Source organism: Miniopterus schreibersii, assembly GCF_964146895.1.
Source record: "Miniopterus schreibersii genome assembly, chromosome: 9".
Lineage (NCBI taxonomy): Eukaryota > Metazoa > Chordata > Mammalia > Chiroptera > Miniopteridae > Miniopterus > Miniopterus schreibersii.
Genome location: NC_138118.1, coordinates 30004523 through 30023436, shown reverse-complemented (window position 1 = coordinate 30023436; position 18914 = coordinate 30004523). Strand labels below are relative to the sequence as shown.

Sequence of the window (18914 nt, the reverse complement as noted above, 5' to 3'; positions counted from 1 at the left end):
AACTACAACAAGAAGTAGTTGAACTCCTGTTCAAGGAAGATTTTCCAGGTGTCTGTTTTTGCCCTTTAAGGTGTTTATGTCCTTTTTGAATCTATATAGATTTGGTCTATAGCCAGTTTTATGACTAAATGACTATAGATAGAAGATACTAAACAGCAATAAGACTTGGTAATAGCTGTTTGAGATTTATTTCAAAAGCTCTATGTCTAATCTCATTAGACTACCTATGAGTAGAAATGTTATTTTTCAGTTGTGTGTTATAATCACAGTAAATGATAGATAATCATTAATGTACTAAAAAGGCACATTTTGCCATTATTTTTATTTTATAATGCATTGTTAGTTCACCTAAACCTGAAAATATATATTTGTTTTCTTTTTTGTTCATTTGCTTTATTTTTCTTTTAATAATGCATATAGATAGATATATATAAGTATTGACATAGATAGATTTAAAGAGAAGATGAATTCCACTAGTTTTAAACAAATTAAAGAAAAAAAAAGAGAGACTAATTCCCCAATAATCCTGCAAGACATCTGAATCACAGTCTATTGTTTGGGAAGGTGACTGGAATATGTGTTATGAAATTTCTCAGCAGCAACAGTTATACATTTCAGTTGATAGAGTTTTAAGCTGTGACATCCTTACTTTCTTTTCCTGGCAACAATTATTTCATCATTAAATGAAGATAATGGTAATTTTGTTTTGTCTTAGATGCCATTTATAAGATATGTTATACATATTATTACCTCTTATTCCTATTAGATTATTTTTTAGTAAAATTAGATTTTAGTTGATTCAGGGGAATTATACTACTGCCTTTAAAGCATTATTAGCATTTTGTTAAGATTAGATATTAAGGAATTCAAATGACCAAGTCGGTTAATAAAACAGGGCAACAAATTCCACTTAACTATTTTGATTTTTTCTCTCTCTTTCAATATGTAGAGAGTGCACTTTGTGCACAGGCTAAATTACATTACATGTGTGTGCTTGTGTGAGTCTTCCATATCATATCTAAACAAACAGTTTTAGGTAATAGGATTTATAACTGTAATTCAGAAATTTTAAACTGTTATGCTTTTGGAAGCTAAGCAAAGCACAAAAAATGAATAATATATGCTCTTGCCAATAAATTAAGAAATGATGAAAACAGACAGATTACAGGCCCATTCTAAAAGGTATTGAAATTTAATTGTTTTTAACTATCCTATGTATTGTCATTATCAAGGAAAACCCTTCAGCTGACTCAATTTGCTCTTCCAGACACTTGTGTGAGACTTCTAAAAATCCCAGCTCTTTGAAATATATACTCAGCCAGAGATTCTCTATGGTGACCCCTCCAATCTGATGTCCTGGCTTCCAGGAATGTAGCAGGATGTGTCAATATAAGTATTAGTAGGTTATTGAATGTTTCAATCTGATTAATAAAGCTATTAACTAGAAAACAAACAAATAGAATCTTAAAATTAGTGCTTTAGAACACACACAGTTACATCCATGCATCATCATAGATGTTTACATTGTTGAAATCTGCTGAGCCCCAAGTCCAAAAGTTTCTATCCCTACTTCAGAATGCCTATCTACTATTCACTGATTCTCACTGATGCACTAACAATACTTTGAAATTGTGTCAATTAATATAATTAATGAATTAGTAATAATATAATTTCATTGCTCTCCATCCAGCATTTCCCTTCAAAAATTACAGAACATCACCTTCTTCTACTAAGACAAGTATTTCTCTAGGAAGGGTGACTTAACACCCACTATAATACAATTGTCATTTATATAAATATGCACATTATGTAAGTAAAATTTTATACATAACTAATAAAAATTAAATTTTTTTTGCTTTGGCTGTGTACGTTGAAAAATATCTAGTTTTCTTTAAAATTAAACATCACACTGAAATTAGTGAAATAGACACATTTGTTTGGGCCTAAGGGAAAATACTATTCCAGTTTTATAAGTGTTAATAAAACAGCTGTCTGATTTCGAAAGCTGAAGAACATGCTAATTATTTTCTTTAATTTTTAATTATTATTTTTAATTGCAATGATACACTAACTAGGCTGAAGTGACTTATGAAACCTATTTTATTTAAAGTATAAATTTCTCTTTTTTTCTTTTTTGCTCAATTCCTCTATCTCTTCCAACCCAGTCCCCAGTACCCCCAGCTCTGACAGCTGTCAGCCTGCTTTCTATCTATGAGGCTGTCTCTATTTTGCTTGTTAGTTCATTCTGTTCATTAGATTCCACATATGAATGAAATCATATGGTACTTGTCTTTCTCTGACTGGCTTATTTCACTTAGCATAATGCTCTTCAGATCTATCCATTCTGTCACAACCGGTAAGATTTCTTCCTTTTTACAGCTGAGTAGTTTTCCATTTGTATACCACCAAATTTATCCACTCATCTACTGATGGAAACATGGGCTGCTTCCCAATCTTGCCTGTTGTAAATAATGCTGCCATGAACATAGGGATGCATATATTCTTTTGAATCACTGTTTCAGGTCTCTTCAGATAAATTCCCAGAAATTGGATCTCTGGGTCATAAGGCAGTTTCATTTTTAATTTTTTGAGGTAACTCCATACTGTTTTCCTTTGTGGTTGTACCAGTCTGCATTCCCACCATCAATGCATGAGGGTTTCCTTTTCTCCACATCCTTGCCAACCCTCTTGTTTGTTGATTTATTGAGTATTGACATTCTGGCAGGTGTGAGGTGATATCTCATTGTGGTTTTAATTTGTATTTCTCTGATGATTAGTGATGTTGAGCATCTTTTCATAATGTCTCTATGTATTGTTTGGAGAAGTGTCTATTCGTGTCCTTTACTCATTTTTTAAATGGATTTTTTTGTTTTAGTGTTAAGTTGTATAAGTTCCTTATGAATTTTGGATATTAACCCCTTATCAGATGTATTGGTGAATCTATTCTCCCATTCAGTGTGTTTTCTTTACATTTTGTTGATGGTTTCTTTTGCTGTGCAAAAACTTGTTAGTTTGACGTAGTCCCTTTTTTTTCCCCTTTTGATTCCTTTGTCTGAGGATAAATACCAGAAAAAATATTGCTATGAAAAATGTCTGAGATTTTACTGCCTATGTTTTCTTCTAGGATTTATATGGTTTCAAGTTTAACTTTTAAATCTTTAATCTAGTTGGTCTGAAAGTGTGGGTTATTGTTAAGATGGTTAATATTAAATTTTTAATCTGTTTTTAGTTTGTTCTTATGTATGGTGTAAGGTATTGGTATAGTTTCATTTTTTTGCACATATCTGTCCAATTTTCCCAACACCATTTATTGAATAGACTATCTTTACCCCATTATATGTTTTTGCCTCCTTTGTCAAATATTAATTGACTATAAAGACATGGGTTTATTTCTGGGCTTTCTATTTTATTCCATTGATCTATAGGTCTGTTTTTATGCTAGCACCATGTTATTTTTCTTACAATGGCCTTGTAGTATAGTTTGATATCAGGTAGCATGATTTCTTCAACTTTCTGTTTCTTTCTGAAGATTGCAGTTGTTATTCAGGGGTTTCTGGTTCCATATAAAATTTTGGAATATATGTTCTAAGTCTGTGATGTACCACATTGTTTTTCTGATATGAATTGCATTGAATCTATAGATTGCTTTGAGTAGTATGGACAATTTAATGATATCCATTCTTATTATCCATGAATATGGTATATGCTTCTACCTATTTGTACCTTCTTCAGTTTCTTTCTTCAGTGTCCTATAAATTTTTGAATACAGGTCTTTTACATTTTTGGTTAAATTTATTCCTAGGCATTTTATTCATATTGAAGCAACTGTGAATTAGATTGTTTTCTAAGTTTCCCTCTCTCTTATAGCTCATTATTGGTGTATAAAAATGCCACCAGTTTCTGAATAATAATTTTGTATCTAGCTATTTTGCTGAATTTATTTATTAGATCTAGTAGTCTCTGGTGGAGCTTTAGGGTTTCTTTCTTTTAATATGAAAGCTGAAGTTCTATTAAAAATTTAAAAGAAATGATTTTTGAATATGCTGATGAATAAGGTGAAAGAATACAGTACTCTCTTCCTACTAGTCAGCCAGCTTACCCAAGTACAAGGCAATATATAGTACATAGTGCTGCTAGAATTTCATCATAGTTTAGTGTTAGATTATCTGTGCCTAGATTATGTAGTGAGTGTCAGTGTGTGATTTCAGTTCTGGATTTACACCTTTACTGAGCATAAACAAGGGATCTTGCTCCTTGGCCATAGCCAGGTCCCTTGGGCCCAAAGTTCTTTGCATAGCAATATTTACAATAGTTTTCACCTTCTTCCTCAGTCAAAGTTGTTGATTCAAGACTATTTCCACACTTGGTACACTGGGAACTATTTTTGTGCCAGGGATTTCCTGCTCCCTTGTTGTAGGCATGCAAGTTTGAACATTTTCCAACTTGATGGCCAACCTCTTGCCCTGGTCCATGTGGAGAGTGCCAGCACCCTGGATGTAATAATATTCTTTTGGCCCATACTTCTTTCCATAGCAGGATTTGCAGTAGAATTTTTCATCATGAATTGTCACCATTGTGCTATCTATATTTTTCTTGCAAACCTTGTACAGAAAGCAGCAGTGGTGGAAGCTTCTCCCATAACACTGCACCAATTCCACATCATACTAGCTTTTCCCACAGACTCCATACTGGTTTCCACCTTCCCAGACAGGTATTTTGGATTGGAAGCAGGACCAAGTTTTGCAGGCAGGTCTAGCAAAGTGGTGTCAGAGGGAGCATGTAGGAACTCCAGGATCATGTTCGAATAATGACAGTTTTACTTCTTGCCTTCCAATTTGGATGCCTTTAATTTCTTATTCTTGTCTGATTGCTGTGGCTAGGACTTCCAGTACTATGTTGAATAAGAGTACCATTCTCTTGTGGCTTTTAAGATTCTCTCTTTGTCATTAACCTTTCCCATTTTAATTATGATGCGATTTGGTGTAGGCCTCTTTGGGTCCATCTTGTTTGGGACCCTCTGGCCATGTGTGTCTTTTTTTTTTTCACCAGGTTAGAACATTTTTTCTTCTTTATTTCTTCAAATAGGTTCTTAATCCCTTGCTCTCTCTCTTCTTCTTCTGCTACCCCTATGATGCAAATGTTATTACACTTCATATTGTCCCGAAGTTCCCTTAAACTAAGCCCATTTTTAAAAATTTTTTTTCTTTTTGCTGCTCTATCGGGAGTTTTTTTCTATCTTTTCTTCCAAATCACTGATTTGATCCTCTGCTTCATCCAGTCTACTGTTTATTCATTCTACTGTTTTCTTCATCTCAGTTATTGTATTCTTCATTTCTGACTAGTCCTTTTTTATGGTTTCTATGCCCTTCTTCATTCTGTTAAGAATCTTTAGAACCATTACTTTGAATTCTATATCTGATAAATATCTTTCCTCCATTTTATTAGCTCTTTTTCTAGAGACTTCTTCAGTTCTTTCATTTGGAGCTTTTTTTTTTTTTTTGCCTCATTTTAGATTCATCTTTTTTAAAATCTTTATTGTTGGTAGTATTACAAATGTCCCCTTCTTTTTTTCCCCCTTTTCTGGATCCTGCCCTACCCCAGGACTTCACCACCTTATTGTCTGTGTCCATGGGTAATGCATGCATGCATATAAGTTGTTTGATTAATTTATTCCCACCCCACCACCACTCTTCCCCCTGACATTTGTCAGTCTATTATGTTCATCAGTTTATTTAGTTCTATTAGATTCCTTGTTCATTTATTTTTATTTTTAGATTCAATTGTTGATTGTTATGTATTTATTGCCATTTTATTGTTCATATTTTTTATCTTTTCTTCTCCTCCTCCTCCTCCTCCTCCTCCTCCTTCTTCTTTTTCTTCTTCTTCTTCTTCAAGAAGACCTTTTAACATTTCATGTAGTACTGGTCTACTGGTGCTGAACTCCTTTAGCTTCTTCTTATCTCTAAAGCACTTTACCTGACCTTCAATTCTAAATAACAGCTTTGCTTGGTAGAGTAATCTTGGTTGAAAGTCCTTGCTTTTCATCACTTTGAATATTTCTTGTCACTCCCTCTGGCCTGCAAAGTTTCTGTTGAGAAATCAGCTCACAGTTGTATGGGTGCTCCCTTGTAGGTAACTAACTGATTTTCTCTCGCTGCTTTTAAGATTCTTTGTCTTTAACCTTTGCATTTAATTATGATGAGTCTCTGTGTAGACCTCTTTGGGTTCATCTTGTTTGGGACTCTCTTTGCTTCCTGGACTTGTATTCTATTTTTTCACCAGGTAGGAAGATTTCTGTCATTTATTTTCCAAATAGGTTTTCAACTTCTTGCTCCCTCTCTTCTCCTCCTGGCATCACCATGATGCAAATGTTGGTACACTTGAAGTTGTCCCAGCTGCTCTTTACATTATCCTCATACTTTTGGATTCTTTTTTCTCTTCTGATTGGGTGTTTTTTGCTTCCTTGTATTCCAAATCACTGATTTGATTCTCAGCATCCTTTATTTTACTGTTGATTCCCTGTAAATTATTCTTCAATTCAGTTAGCATATTCTCGATGTCTGACTGGGCCTTTTTTATGTTGTTGATGTTCCCACTAAGTTCCTTGAAGGTCTCATTAAGTTTCTGGGGCATCCTTATAACCATTGTTTTGAACTCTGTATATGGTAGTTTGCTTGCTTCCAAATCATTTAGTTCTTTTTCTGGATATTTCTTCTGTTCTTTCATTTGCAGCATGTTTCTTTGTCTCTGTGTTTTACCTGTTTCACTGTGTTTACTTCTATGTATTAGGTAGAGCTGTTATGTCCCCTAGAATTGGTAGAATGGTCTTGTGTAGTAGGTGTCCTGTAAGACCCAGTGGATCGGCCTCCCCAGTTACCTGAGCTGGACCCTCTAGGTGCTCCCCAGTGTGGGCTGTGTGCACTGTCTTATTGATCTGAGACTTGTTTGCTATTGGTGTCACTTGGAGGGATTTACCCCCATATCAATAAGATAAGCTGTGACTACAAATGAAGAGCTGCTGTGCAGGAAATGCTTCTATGGAGCAGGACTTGCTTCACTGGGGTGCTGGTGCTAACCAAGTCTGCCCCTTGAATGTGTCTCTCATGGATGTGTTAGGGTTGTAATCTGGCATGGTCTGAAACACCACTGGATGCACTGGCTCTGGGGCCTCCTGGAAGGATCAAAGTCAGCTACTGCCTGTGACCTGCCTGGGGTCACAGGGCACAAGCTAGAGAGTGATCTGTGGATGGCTGCTACTTGTGTTGGTCTTGGAGATGCCCAGGAAAAGCCAAGCTGTGAACCAAGGTAGGCTGCTGCTAGAGCTGTGCCTGGGACCATTTAGCAAAAGGAAGGAGGCATGCTGAGGCCAGCTGCTGCTTGTTTGAGAGATTTAGAAAAGTTTGAAGCCAGAGCAAGGCAGGCCATTCATATGGAAAAACTACTGCAAACAGCTTGGTTTAGCTAAAAATTGGGTCTCAGAGAATCACCATGGTGGGGTAAGCAGTATGGGCCAAGTTGATGGAGACTCAGATATGGGGACTGCCTTTGAACACTGTGGCAGGGAGGTATCAGCAAAGTAACAGTGACCTCTGTTGACACTTTTATCTGGGAGAAAACTGCCCCCCAGTTCTTTCCCTGATGTCAGACAATTTAGTTCCTCCCCATATATCCCTGGATCCTTTCAAGCTGCTGTCTCAGTGCTGGAGCTCAGAGGGAGTAAGTCCGAGTAAGTCCATGCATGGGCCCTTTGAGAGGAACTGCCTCGCTCTCCAGCAGCTTTGGTGTCACTCAGGCACAATCCCTACTGGTTTTTATAGTCCAAAGTTAGGGGACTTCTCTTCCCAGCCCTGGAACCCTGGGCTTAAGTGCCTGCTGGGGGGCTGTGTCTCCTTGCTCCTCATTAGGGGGCCACTGCAGCCAAGATATCCCTCCCGATTATAAAAAAGACACATTTGATTTTTGGACCAGCCTGTTCCATGCCTCCACCCCTCCTGGTAGTCTCAGTATAGTGTATTCTTTAATTCTACAGTTGTAAGACTCTGTTCAGCAGATTTCAGGCTGTTTTGAATGATGGTTGTTCTGTAGTTGTAATTTTATGTGGTTCTGCAGGAGGCAAGTATTGCATTTGCCTAGGCTACCATCTTGGCTGTCCTTGGATGCATCTTTGTGTTTGTTTCTATGTATTACATAGATCTGCTATGACTTTCAGTCTCTGTGGAGTGGCCTTATGTGGTCAGTGTCCTGTTGGGACCAGTGGTGCATTCTCCTGATCACCTTGAGCTAGGTGCTACAAAAATGTTCCTTTTGTGGGTTATTTGGGCCCTTCTGTTGTGAGTCTTGAATGCAATTGGGTCATTGGTTTGTGGGATTTGCCCTCAGGCTGGCTGAATCTGAGGCTCAACCCCTACCACAGCATGCAAGCTGCTGTACAGGTGCTGACCACATGAAGCAAAATTTGCCTCATCAGGATTTTGTATATACCAAGATCCCCCTTTGGAGATGCCACTTGTGAAGCATATTGGATCTTGCTCTGATGTTGTCTGAAGCTGGACTCTGGATGCATTGGTTTTGGACCTCTTGGGAGTCACTCTGGTGCAGGCCATATAAGACAATGCCTATGACTAGCCCTTGGCAACTTGTTTGGAGCAGTTTCTATGTAGCCTCTTCTAAAAGTTCTTGGTTATAAGACTTCTCTTCATCTACTCTTCATCTACTCTTCTTTGGTTATTCACGATGATTGTTCAATAATTTAGTTGTAATTCCAATTTGATCCTGGTAGGAAGTTAGTATAGCTTCCATTTACTTCAGTGCCTTCTTTGATCTCCTCATGGATATTTTTTAAAAATCAGTATAAATTTCTAATTGAACTAAATTATATACATTGGATAGTATTTCATGGCATATAGATTTTGATAACAAAATTGAGTACAACATGGAAAATGCAAACTGGTGAACCTATTTTAAAAACTATTGACTAATATATGCCTTTATTTTTAAAACTAAACAAATATCTCCATACTTAAAATTCATTATTTAATTGAGAGTGCCATTTTGAGAATATAGATAATTTTATTTATTATTTATTTATTTATTTATTTATTTATTTATTTATTTATTTATAAATATATCTTTATTGATTTCAGAGAGAGGAAAGGAGAGGGGGAGAGAGAGGCAGAAACATCAATGATGAGAGAGTCATTGATCGGCTGCCTCCTGCATGCCCCCAACTGGGGATCGAGCCCGCAACCTGGGCATGTGCCCTGACCGGGAATCGAATCCTGACCGCCTGGATCCTAGGTCAATGCTCAACTGCTGATCCATGCCCGGCCAGGCTAGATAATTTTAAATAGTTTATAATCACTGTGAAGAATAGCATCACAATTTTAATAACTAATATATAGGCCCAGTTTTGAAATCCATTCTTATCAAAGTCAGAGTCCTAACCATGGCTCTTATCCTGAAGAAGGGCAGAACAGTGGGTGTAAAATTCCTTCTACCATTTTAAGAAAACTTTAGTCTCTAAGGGTATTCATAAGGAGTCCTGAGCAGACTTGTCAGCAGGCCCAACCTCATGGCTAGTAAACAGGAACATACATAGCATCAACAGTTGTCTGGGTAGCACTGTGCCAAAATAAATTATGTACCAATAAACAGAACTCTGAAGTTGTGGTTTAAAAGATTGCTCTAATAAATGTTTCAGTTATCTATTGCTATGTATCAAACCTTCCCGAAACTTAGTAGCATAAATAACAACAATCATTTATTTTGCTTACACATTACAGTTTTGGCAGGGTTCAGCTGGAAAGCTAGTCTCTACTTGAGGTAGCTTTAGTAGGGGCAGCTAAATTGAACATGTAGGATCAAGCCACTTAAAATAGCTCACTCCAAGGCTGGCAAGTTGGTTCTGGCTGCTGGCTTGGAATTCAGCCAGGGCTGTCAACTGAGTGCTTTAGTTCCTTTTAATGTGGTTTGCTTGGGCTTCCTCACAGCTTGACAACAAGTGGAAACTAAAAAGCTATGATCTAGCCTCAGAAGTGCAAGAACATTACTTCTGTCATAATCTATTTGTCTAGCAAGTCAATAAGGCCAGTCTATTTTTAAGAGGAGGAGAACTATATTGTATCTCACAAAGGGAGGGGAAGCCAAAAATGTTACCATATTTAACCTACCAGAGCAAAGAATGGTGGGGGGAGGCAAATTGTGCTCCTTTCCCAGATGGAGGGGTTATTCATATGCCAAGAGTCTTGCGCAATCTACCTGAAGCAGGTTTCCTGATTGTAAATGACACCACATCTACCACCAACCTCTAACACATAGATAGCATGTACTATGGCCAGGCAATATATTAAATGTTTGATAAGCATTTTTAAAATTACATTCTCGTAACAGTTCTTTTAGGTGGATGATGATATTATGTGAGGCACATAGAGGTTAAGTTACTTGTACAAGATTCATAATTAGTTGGTGGTAAATCTGAGGTTCAAATGCAGACTGTCTCATGCCACATTTCATACTCTTAAGCACTATACAGTATAATCTCATATGAAATCATTCATCCCTGTCCTTCCTTTGATAAGCAAGCAATCAAAATGCTACTTAATCTGCCACACTTAAGAGGCATTTATGAAATTACTTAATTGAGTATAGCTGTTTGATAACTAAGAGTTTCTTTTTAAAAAATCACCTTGTACTAGAGACCTGGAAATGCTATAGACATGGAGTTCTGTGTTGAGAAAGGGCACAGCTGACAAGTAGAAACCCAATCCACCATGTTCCAGGGACCTAGAGGAGTTGTGGTACCTGGTGGGGGCGCTGATCAAGGATGTTGGTCAGCAGCTGAGTCACTGAGAAGTGATAAGGTTGAAGTCAGGAAAACATTAACAAGAGTCAGGTCTGAAAGCTACAAGAGAAAAATAAATCATTTTCTCCCCAACCTCTGCAACACTCGTTATTCCAACAGTTGTGAGGTGGTATCTTGTAGTTTTGATTTGCATTTCCTTAATAGCTAGTGAAGTCCTTCACTCAGTGCTGATGGCAATATAAACTGGTACAGCCACTATGGAAAACAGTATGATGGTTCCTCAAAAAATTAAGAATAGAGTTACAATATAACCCAGCAATCCTTCTTCTAGATATCTACCCAAAAAACTTGAAAACATTTATTTGCAAAGATATATGCACTTCTATGTCCAAACCAAAGAATCATTACTGAAGTTAGAATTTCCATTCTATTGACTTTGTAAACTTCAACTATTCTTGACCCTTCAACTAAATTCTTGACTCTTGTGAAGCAACCTGCACCCATCTAAGACTTCTAACCTGATGCTTATCAGGTCTGGAAATCTGTTGTTGTTAAGCCCCTCAGATACTTCAATTTGCCTATGGACTGAATATTTCTGCTGCACTGAAAGCTGAAACTGTTTCTACCAGCACCTTCTTCTTTTTAGCTCTCTGCTCAGAGTAAGCTGGTTTGGTTTGGGCACTGCTAAAAAAAGATACATGGAGGGTTTAATAAATGGCCAAATGCTTCATGTAATGTCTTTATCTATAATGACTGTTATAATGGCCAAAAATTACCAATAAATTATTTTAATAGTTACTATATTATATCAAAAGCTTATCGAATTGTTTTTCCTCAGGTGACTCTAATATATAGAAATTTTACATCCTTTTGTTTAAACCCCTATCAGCTGATTTCCAAGGCATTGTACAATGTATTAAATTTTATTGTATTTATTATATATTAATTTTATTACAATTAATTGCTTCTATTCTGTATGTATACACCACTTATTAATTGTCTTTATGTTTGTTCAAAAATCATATTCTCTCTGCACATTTATATTAAAAATGCAAAAGTGTGTCCCAATGGAAAACATTTTGGCTTGAAATTGTTAGTTTCTTACACATAAAAATACATTATGAGAGTAAATAAAAAGTGTTTAATGCTCTGATTAAACCCAATTACACTAATTTTTTTAATGATATCGAGTTGTACATGTTCAAAATTAAAAATATTGGAAGAGAATGAAATTGTCTTTTCTGTTGCTGCTTGCTTTGTGCTTTATAAATTTGATTACGTTTTGTCAGTCAGATGGTTTTTTTCTACTGTTAACTTTTTTTTTTATTACCTTGTACCTTTCCTAGTATGTGAATTTACTGACCCTTCAGATGTATTCTCATTAGGTGTACTTGTAGGGTTCATTAAGGTGTCCTTAGACAGATAGAGATCACACAGGTATGCAATGTCCAATCTTTCCCTGGAGTGAAGGAGCTGTGCCCCAATGGCTTTAGGGGCATTCACTTGTCATGCTGTTGGCTTTTGGCCAACAGAGATGAACAAAGTAGTAGAGTGTACCTGTGTTGGCCCTATTCTTAGTTTCATTTATGTAATCGATGTTTGGTGGCTTCATTATGAATCATTAGCCTATCAACTTGGTGTCTGAGCCTGGCAAAGTGCAGCTTGTTGTCAGGCCTTAGCAATTTACCATAACATATAAAGCAAAAAAACCTGGAAATTCTAACTGGACTGATAACAAAATCAAGATAGTAGCACAGGAGTTCCAAATTCAGTAACTCTTAGAGTTCCTTTGTGTTTGAAATAGTTAATAAGAAGTTTGGGTTTTTGTTAGACTGTTTTCCTATAATACAAAATATATCTGTTTTATAAATAACAATACTTTATTTGGTTCTTTTAAATATTTCTAAGTTCCTTTGCATTCATTAATTTCATTTTCTTTGCTTTATGCCTAATTAAAGTACATATTTGTTGGTACTTATGAACAAAGGTAATTTTATCTTAAATATAACAGATTTTTAAGCCAAAGAAATTAAATATTTGGAGATAGTTTTGATTTTAATGAAATTATTTACTGTGAATTAACTGTCTTACATTTATTGAGAAGAATTATAGGTTATTTTATAGTCAATCTGAAATACAAGCTTGAAATTTTCTATTCTAGAGTTGTTCTTATAAAGTGTTATCAGTTGTTTATGATGCAAAACAAAAGAGTGTTAAATATACATATTCTTATTCACTTAGTACTTCTAATTTAAAGTAGATAATACAGACAGGGATAATATTGTAACATTTACTACCTTAAAAATTATAAAAATAAATAAGAATTATTTTAAGAAGTAAAAGAAATATATCCAGATAAATTATATTTGTTGTTAAAGACATACGCTTTTAGAAGTGGAAAAATAAACCCCAGCACAACCTGTGGACAAATGCCAACCATGACAGAGTGGCTTTTGACAACAAACAAACAACTCCAAAGGGAATTCTCTCAAATTTCACCTCACTTCCTCAGAAAAACATAAAGTTGGCAACCTAGTGCTGTTTCCAGTTTTCTTTTCTTCTTCTTTCTGTTTTTGTTTGTTTTGTTTGTTTTAGAAAATTATAAGTTGTTGAATTCACAGTGCTGTTACATGCTAATCAAAGTATACACTCATTTGTTTTTGAGACACATTTTAGATTAGGCAACACCTGGGTCAGTGATATAACTTTATTTTCATTTGACATTTCACAATCTTTAACAGAATAGTCCAGAAAAAATAGTTATACATAGCCTATAGTACTTTTGTATGCAAGGTAAATTTTGATAACAAAAATAGTGTTAATATTTTCAGTACAAACAATTTATAAATTTAAGGTGATAGCTTATTTATTCAAGTGTAATATGTTACACATAGTTCTGATTAAAATAAAAATAAAATAATAAAAATATTAATATAGTCTCCTGGAGTTTGTTGTAATATGTGAGATTTAATGCAATGATGATTTTCTAAGTGTTCATTGTTTGTATTTCTAAAGTGAATCAAGAAAGTACATTAACATTTGTTTGATATTCACAATGGGCAAAATGGTCAACTTAAGAGTCTGTGAAGGAACCAAAACATGCGATAAGGTTTGTGCTTTGAAGAAGCTTATAATTTAATAAGAAGGGAAAAGGCATACATAGTGCTTCTATCAAGTAAAATTAAGGGATTCCAGTGGTCGTTCTTGGCAACACCTAGGCAAAAAATATTATTGTTTATTACTTTGACTTATAATCATTTGTGTACTTTTTTATCTCTCTTACCACATTGTAACTTCTTGGTTGGAGGATTGTGCTTTATCCTTATTTGTAATTTCCTCTAGCACCTGAGGATATTCATCAGGCAGTGAGTAGCCCATAAAAAGCTTTGTAATGAACAATATGTAAAACATTAATAATACAAAACTATGTATCTGACCTGTCAAATTCATGGAACTGGTAAGTGCTATAGAAGTTCACTGGAATTGGGTTGCTTAGGAGAGTTTCCACATAGGAGGAAGTAGTTGAATGAAAATATGAAAAAGGAAATGTGGAAAAGGAGGACATTTCAGGCAGGTAGAAGAACATGTAAGGCAGTTATAAAGTAGAAATGCAGAAAAGCTATATTTTAAGCTTTAGTGCAATAATTTTCAACCTATGTGCCACAAAAAATTTTAAAGATGCAATATCTGACTATTTAGTCAGGGGCATTGACCTCTTTTCCCTTAGATTGTCAAATAAAAAAATGACAACAAACACAGTGATAGCCATCCAGTGTGAATTAATCAAATTATACCTTTTTTTATCATATTAGCCAAAAAGATAATGTATTTTTTGATGTGCCACAGAATTCTAGTAATTAGTTTATGTGTGCCATGGATGAAAAAAGTAAATTGCTGCTTTAGTGGGTACCTTCAACTTCCTGGAATGATATCATTTTTGTAGAAAAATATTGATAAAGGTTTGAAGAAAATAGAGCATAAGTCTCCCCATCAGTCAGATAAGAGGTTTATGTCAGTTTATATAATATGATTAATAAACATCAAAACAATCTTTATCTTCTGATAAAAGATATTTCATTATTTGTTTGGAACAAAATATTTTCCATGAATAAATGTGTCTCTTACTTTCTTATCTCTTTTTCCCTTCCATGATGTATAATTGTGTGGTTTAGAGCTTGGGTTCTGGAGCTAGCTTGCCTTGCTTCAAATCTTCTTTCAGACACTTTTCTGTGAGAACTTGGTTGTTGCTATAGTAGCTAGAATATAGGCTCCACTCATGTACCAGAGATACAAAATGACAGTGACCGATTACTATATAGAAGTTTCTTTTCATAACAGTCCAGCCTATGTAGAGGTTTTTATAGTCATGTTGCTTCCTGAAAAAATTGCCTCAAAACTTTGGAGCTTAAAAATAAACTGTTTACTCGAGGGTCAGGAATTTGGGCAGCACTTAGTGAGGAAGGCTCATCTCTGCTTCACATCATGTCAGCTGGACTGACTCCAGTGGGTCTCCAACATCCAACATGTCCTAAGTCACAGGTCTAGTGGCTTTGTGCTGGCTGCAACTGCAACCACTTGATTCTCCTGCATGTGACCTCTCTCTCTTTGTATGGTCTCTTAATATTTGGTAGTCTAGCATAAGCTTTTTGACATAGATATTGGTTCCAAGAAGTTGAAAACAGAGGCTACAAGGTTTCTTAAGGTCTAGGTCTGAAAGTCACAGTGTCCTTTCTGCTGCATTCTACCAGTTAAAGCAAGTCATAAAGGGAGGTAAAATTCCTCTTGAAGATAAAGATGGCAAAGTTTTATTGCAAAAGGACTTGCAGAATGGGAAGAATTACTTGGTCATCACTGGAAATAATCTGTCAGAATGGATTTGTTCTATGAGGTCTTCATGGTCCACACTACTTTTCATGTTACTCTGCCTTCTCTAAAATGTTGCTCTCCTCTGTGTGATCCAAGATGATTCATTCCAGCCAAAAGGAAAGGAAAGAAATGAAAGGGGAAGATAGATACTTTCTTCTTTTTAATAGCACAGCCAATGTTCAGATTCTAGTTACAAGGCCTACCTGGTTAAAAGCCTGAAAGGAAATAAAATCTTTGTTTTGGATCACCACAAAAACCACCTGATAATTGAGGATTCTATTTCCAAAAGAGAAAACTGCAGAATAGATACTGCAATTTATAATCTCTGTGACAATTATGTAACCTCTTTGACTCTCTGTTTTTTTGTGAGTAAAATGGGGATAATAACTGCACTTATTTTCAGCACAGATGCTAGGCACTTATTAAGCTCCTAATAATTATTGTTTTTGTATTATTGCTAAGGTATTGTTATTATTGTTTTTGCAGGAACCACATTTGAGGTATTTTTAAGATGACGTGGTTAATATTTAAATGAGTGATAGAGGGTGACATTACTTTGGGATTTCTAGCTACTAATAAGATATGGAATTCAAAGTGAATTGAAAAAACAAATACAGTATTAGAAAAATTGAGTTTGAGATACCTTCAAAACATCCAGGAAGAAAAAGTATTAAAGAGTCAGTTGAAAATATTTGTCTGGACTAAAGATGAAAGGCCAAAGTGAGAAATAAAAAAATGCCAGATATTGGCATCTCCTACTTAGAAGAGGAATATGTTCATCCTGGGGAGTAAGTAGAAAACAGATCCAAGAGAAAGGTGAAAAGGGTGATTGGTTTCTCCAACTAGCCTTGAAAAGTTCATTCTAGCCATTGTGAATTAGGAGCATATGAAAACACTGACATAATGAGGTGAACTAGTTGGCATTACTTCTGTTGGAAATATGAGGCCAGCCCAGCCGGGCATGGCTCAGTGGTTGAGTGTCGACCTAGGATCCCGGCTATCTGGGTTCGATTCCTGGTCAGGGCACATGCCCGGGTTGCGGGCTTGATCAATGACTCTCTCATCATTGATGTTTCTATCTCTCTCTCTCCCTCTCCTTTCCTCTCTCTCTGAAATCAATAAGACCTATTTAAAAAAAAAAAAAAAAAAAGAAATATGAGGCCATATTTCCTACCAGATATACTAAAGGCATATCATATCTCCACAATACAACTGGTATGAGGGTGTATACTTGACTTCTAACTAGACAGCGGGCTAGGGACTTCTGGAGCTCTGGGTTTCTAGACCTCTAACTAGATGGTGAGGGATGAGAGTCATGGGCCCCTTGGCTATTTCATAATCTCCTAGAAGCTTTCTTCACACCTAGTCTTGAACCCTTTTTGAAAAATTCTCCTCACTGAAGACTTACTGATTAGTTTAAAAAACGAAATGATACTGGCTTAAAATCATTTAAAGGCTACTCATTGCTCTGTGGATGAAGAAGAAAGCCCCTGCTTATCTCAGTGTTATTTACTTTCTTTCACATAAACCAGGTGGATTTCTCTAATCAATGATAGTGACATGTTCCTTTTGCCCTGTCCTTCCTTATGTTTAACATGCTCACTCCCCTCTCTCCCTTTACTTCAGTGTCTCCAACTCATCCTCGCAAGTTCATTGCAAAGCTCCTTTTCTCAAGATAATCTTCCCTGACCTCCCAAAGTCAGGCAGATCCTCTTGGTAGATGCTCCCATAGCATCTTTGCAGCATTCATCATAATTATGAATAAAGATTTGCTTGTACAAATAATTGATAACTCTTTTCTTCACTACAAGTAAAATTTAAGCTCCTCCACAGTAGGAAAAAAGTCTATCTTATCTGCTAATGGGACTTGAATCTCTCCTACTTCTATCTCCAACATGGAGCAGATTGAGAAGTAACACAAAAATAAGAATCACATAGAGTGCCATCCAAAGGCTTTGCTAATCCTAACTCTTGATTAGAGAATTCAGCCTGATATGTGGCCCACATTAGGCTTCCTATTTATTCTCTCAGAATTGAACTTTTTTACCCAAAATAAGAAGAAAAGGAGGTTAACAACAAACTCTGCTCTACCTACCACACCTACAGAGTACCTCGTGTAGAATAGGTAATTACAAGGCATTGCTTGTTGCCTTTGATTTTTTCTTTTCAAATGTTGTCTTCTTAGTTCAGATAAGGGTTTCTAACATCCCTGATTAAGTGTAAAATAACTACTGTTTCATATTTCTCCTTTATGTTACTTTCCCTGAACACAGTGTAATATACTGTCACTTAAGGTTTCTTAGAGGACTTACTACAAAGAGCAAATGGGGAAATTACAGGATGTAAAATGACTCTCCTAATACCCCTCCTGCTTTCTGATTTTTGAAGCTTTTTAAACTTTTTCTAAAACTTTATATTGAAGAGCAAAAGCACAAAACATACTAATAATGGGAGTGTTTGTTTGTTTCCAAAGGAAAAGCATTCTAGAACTAAGGAAAACTAGATGTGGTCCCCTTAGGTTATATAAGTCTTAAAAACTGCTTCAGAGTCAAGGACCACACCTGGACCAGGATGGTTTTGTGAAGGGAGCCAGGGAGCACAACCACAGAATGGGAAGGGGAAAGCTACTGTTCAAGATTTTCCTTCTTCTCTTTCACTTTTACTGGTTTTACCCTTGAGGGTGCCATGATGAACCAGATTTATGCTTAATAAATAGTGAAAATACTGGACAGGAATGCTAATCCTCGGCAATAATCACTTGACAGAAGCAAGGGGGAAAAGGAGAGAAGGAAAATTTCCAGAACTTTTTGGGAATCAGAGACCTCAGGCTATTTCTGAGAATTTGTATATCAGGAACTTTTCTTATTGTAATTATTTATTAATACTTAAAGTTATTTAATTTTTTCACACAACAAAAATATGTACTTACTGTTGAAATATTTGAAAAATACAGAAAAATATAATGAAAATAATAATCACACATAATCATATACCCCATGTCTTCTTCCAAATATGGTTTTGATTTTATATTTACATGATTCAAGTAGATTGTGGACCACTTAATCTTATGAGTAAAATTATTCTGAGGAACAATTTTCCTAAATGTCTGTAACACATTATAGAAATATTTATTTTCACAGGTAGCTAATTTTATGCAAATTTTACCCCAAAAATTATTTCGTGCAAAAATTATGTAATCTTCAAACATTTTATTACAGCATTGGACATTTGGTTTACAAGTATTCTC

General features: G+C 35.6%; 1 protein-coding gene and 1 pseudogene across 8 annotated transcripts in view; one reads left to right on the top strand and one right to left on the bottom strand.

Annotated features, from left to right (window-relative positions):
- The window catches only part of FOXP2 (forkhead box P2), a 664287-nt gene that overhangs the window by 323900 nt on the left and 321473 nt on the right, over positions 1–18914 (top strand). The window lies entirely within an intron of this gene.
- Positions 4225–4798, bottom strand: LOC308562066 (cysteine and glycine-rich protein 2 pseudogene; annotated as a pseudogene). The gene is made up of 2 exons: positions 4700–4798; positions 4225–4601 (listed from the first exon to the last, which is right to left on the bottom strand). The product of its transcript is annotated as a cysteine and glycine-rich protein 2 pseudogene (transcript).